A 4,319-nucleotide genomic window follows, 5' to 3' on the forward strand; every position below is an offset into this window, starting at 1 on the left:
ATACACATATACACACATACAGAAAGAAAGATGCATCTGTATTTCTAGGAATTGAGGAATTTGTTCACGTGACTGTGGGATGCTAGCAAGTATGAAATCTGAAATCAGTAGGGTAGGCCAGCAGGCTGAAAATTCTCTGGAAGAAGTTGACAGATGCTGCAGTCTTGAGGCAGAGTCTCTTCTTCGGGAAATCTGTTTTGCTTTCATGGCCTTCCAGCTGATTGGATGAGGCCCATCCACATTATTGAGAATAATTTCCTTTACTTAACGACTACTGATTATAGATATTAAGCACATCTACAAAACCTTCACTAGATTAGTGTTTGATCGGATAACTGAGGACTACAGCCTAATTATGTTGACCCATAAAAGTAACCATCACACTACCCTCACCCTCTTTCAAGTCACTCCAGCCACATTAGTGTTCCAGACGTCTTCCCATTTCAAGACCTTTGTTCATTACTGTTTCCTCTCTCTAGAATGCCCTTCTTCCAGATGTCTACATGGCTAATTCCCTCTTTCCTGTAGATATTTTTCATTAGGTCTTTGTTTCTTTCATTAGGTCTTCTCACTCCAGACCTAAAACTGTAACCCTCCCCACACAGCCACAGCCTACAAGATTCCATTTCTCTATTCTCTATTTTTCTCCCTGACTCTTATCACTGTTGTATAATACATTTTATTTACCTTCTTTATTGTCTTTAGTATGTTCTTTATTGTCTACATTGTCCATAGAGTANGAATACTACTCAGATATGAAAAATAATTAAATCCTGTCATTTGCAGCAACATGGACGAAGAACCTGGAAGACATTATGTTAAAGTGACATAAGTCAGGCACAGAAAGAGAAATACCACGTGTTCTCACTCATATGTGGGAGCTAAGAAAACACAATAAGTTGAACTTTTAGAAGTACAGAGTAGAACTTTGGTTACTAGAGGCTGGGAAGGAGAAGAGGGAGGGGGGATAGTGAGAGGTTGGTTAATGGACACAAAATTACAGCTAGTTAGGAAAAATAAGTTCTAGTGATGTACAGTACTGCTAGGCATCTATAATTAACAGTAATTTATTGTATGTTCTCAAATGGCTAGAAGAGAGGAGATCAAATGTTCCTATCACTAAGAAATGATAAAATTTTGCTATGATGAATATGCTAATTACCCTGGTTTGTCATCACACATCGTATACATGTATTGAAATATAACTCTGTACCCCATAAGTATTGTACAATCAGTGTGTTTCAATTAAAAATAAATAAATAAAAATTAAAGCTAAAGTTCTTAACCATCTGTCCCTACAATTACCCACTGAGTACCTGTGTTAGTCAGGGTTCTCCAGAGAACAGAACTAGCAGATTTTACATACACATATACACACATACAGAAAGAAAGATGCATCTGTATTTCTAGGAATTGAGGAATTTGTTCACGTGACTGTGGGATGCTAGCAAGTATGAAATCTGAAATCAGTAGGGTAGGCCAGCAGGCTGAAAATTCTCTGGAAGAAGTTGACAGATGCTGCAGTCTTGAGGCAGAGTCTCTTCTTCGGGAAATCTGTTTTGCTTTCATGGCCTTCCAGCTGATTGGATGAGGCCCATCCACATTATTGAGAATAATTTCCTTTACTTAACGACTACTGATTATAGATATTAAGCACATCTACAAAACCTTCACTAGATTAGTGTTTGATCGGATAACTGAGGACTACAGCCTAATTATGTTGACCCATAAAAGTAACCATCACACTACCCTCACCCTCTTTCAAGTCACTCCAGCCACATTAGTGTTCCAGACGTCTTCCCATTTCAAGACCTTTGTTCATTACTGTTTCCTCTCTCTAGAATGCCCTTCTTCCAGATGTCTACATGGCTAATTCCCTCTTTCCTGTAGATATTTTTCATTAGGTCTTTGTTTCTTTCATTAGGTCTTCTCACTCCAGACCTAAAACTGTAACCCTCCCCACACAGCCACAGCCTACAAGATTCCATTTCTCTATTCTCTATTTTTCTCCCTGACTCTTATCACTGTTGTATAATACAAACCCTCCCCACACAGCCACAGCCTACAAGATTCCATTTCTCTATTCTCTATTTTTCTCCCTCTTATCACTGTTGTATAATACGTTTTATTTACCTTCTTTATTGTCTTTAGTATGTTCTTTATTGTCTACATTGTCCATAGAGTATAAGCTTCCCAAGGGAATTTATTTGTTTTTATCTATTTTGTTCACTGCTGTATTCCCAATACCTGGAACAGATCCTGAAACATACCAAGTGTTTGATATATATTTAATAGATGAATGCCTATTTATTGTACTATTCCATATTTCAAATATCTCCTTTGCCACTACTCTCATTCAGACCACTATCATTTCTCACCTTGATTACTGAAAATCTTCCCAAATGGTCTTCCTCCTTCTATTTTAGTCCTCCCTCCAATGCATTCTACATGCTGCAGCATTTCTAGAATGCAAATTTGATTATATCTGTCCTCTGCTCAGAACCTTCTACTAGCCCTCATTGATGCCAAGGCTCTGAGCAATTGAGCCTCCGCTAAGTTTTCTAACTTCTCTTTCCAAGTTCTCCAAGACAGAACTTCTTTTCTTAAAAAATTTTATTGGTTATGCATATTCATGGTGTACAAAGCTGATTGTCACCACTTGTGCCCAAGATGTGATGGTCAGATTAATAATATCAGCATGCCTATTACCACAAATTGCAATTGTTCCCCATGTCTCCCACCCAATTAATCTCTGACCTCCCTTCCCCCGTCCCTTCCCCTACCCCACTCTGCAACTCTAGGTGTGCTTTCTCCATTTGCAGGTCCAACACACCACTGTGGTCTTTCTTTCCTTCCTTCTTTCTCTCTTAGCTCCCACTTATGAGTGAAGGACATGCGGTATTTTTCCCTCTGTGCCTGGCTTATTTCACTCAACATAATTTTCTCCAACCTCATCCGTGTTGTTGCAAATGACAGAATTTCCTTCTTTTTTATGGCAGAGTAGTATTCCATGGTGTATATATACCAGTTTCCTTATCCAGTTATCCGTTGATGGACATGTAGGTTGGTTCCATATCTTGGCTATTGCAAATAGAGCTGTGATGAACGTGGTGATGCAGCTGTCCCTTTGACAGAATGATTTCCATTCCTTTGGGTATATATCTAGAAGTGGGATTGCTGGCTTATACAGTACATCTATCTGTAGTTGTTTGAGGAAGCTCCATACTGTTTTCCATAGTGATTGTACTAATTTACAGTCCCACCAACAGTGTGAGAGTGTTCCCTTCTTTCCACATCCTCGCCAGCATTTGTTATTCTCCACCTTTTTGACTATAGCCAGTCTAACTGGGGTGAAGTGATATCTCATGTGGTTTGAATTTGCATTTCCCTGGTGACTAGTGATGTTGAGCATTTTTTTAAGTGCCTATTGGCCATTTGTCTGTCTTCCTTAAAAAAATATTTATTCAGCTCCTTTGCCCATTTTTTAATTGGATTTTTTTTTACTGTGTAATTGCTTGAGTTCCTTGTACATTCTGGATATTAATCCCTTGTTGGATGTATAGTTTGCAAATATTTCCTCTCGTTCTGTAGGTTGTCATTTCACTGTGTTGATTATTTCCTTTGCTGTGCAGAAGCTTTTTAGTTTGAAATAGTCTCATTTATTTTTTCTTTTGTTGTTTGTGCTTTTGGACACTTGTTCATAAAGTCTAAGACAGAACTTATTCCTTGAACTCACCATGATCTCTCACCTCCCAGTGCTGGCATACATGGCTTTCTATATCTGAAGCACTCTTTTTCCTTCATCATCTAGCCTACCCCTGCTCATCATTTAGATGCCACCTCAATGCTTAGGGTGGGTGATTTGCTTTCCTGTGAGCTCCTGTTGCCCTCTCATCATGCCTTGCACCAAGTAGAAAGTAAAGGGGTAAGAGATTTCTATCCTCCCAAAGAAATGGGTAGGCAGAAAGCAGAAGTAATCACTGTAGATTAATTTCACAGTAAAATATGGAATACAAGATAGTTTGTTTGGGTTTTTTGGCGGCTGGCTGGTATGGGAATCTGAACCCTTGGCCTTCCTGTTACAAGGCTGTGCTCTAACCAACTGAGCTAACCGGCCAGCCCAAGATAGTTCAACTGAATTTTTTTTTAAAGATGACCAGTAAGGCGATCCCAACCCTTGACTTGGTGTTGTCAGCACCACCTCTCCTCGCGATATGAAAGACTGATGAAACAAAAGTTGGTTTTTTAGGAGAGATCTGGAAATTTTTTTTTTTTTGTCTTTTTCCGTGTCCGGCAACGGATCGCAACCCTCAGTGTTG

The sequence above is a fragment of the Galeopterus variegatus genome, unplaced genomic scaffold, assembly GCF_000696425.1.
Source record: "Galeopterus variegatus unplaced genomic scaffold, G_variegatus-3.0.2 Scaffold513, whole genome shotgun sequence".
In the NCBI taxonomy this organism is placed as follows: Eukaryota; Metazoa; Chordata; class Mammalia; order Dermoptera; family Cynocephalidae; genus Galeopterus; species Galeopterus variegatus.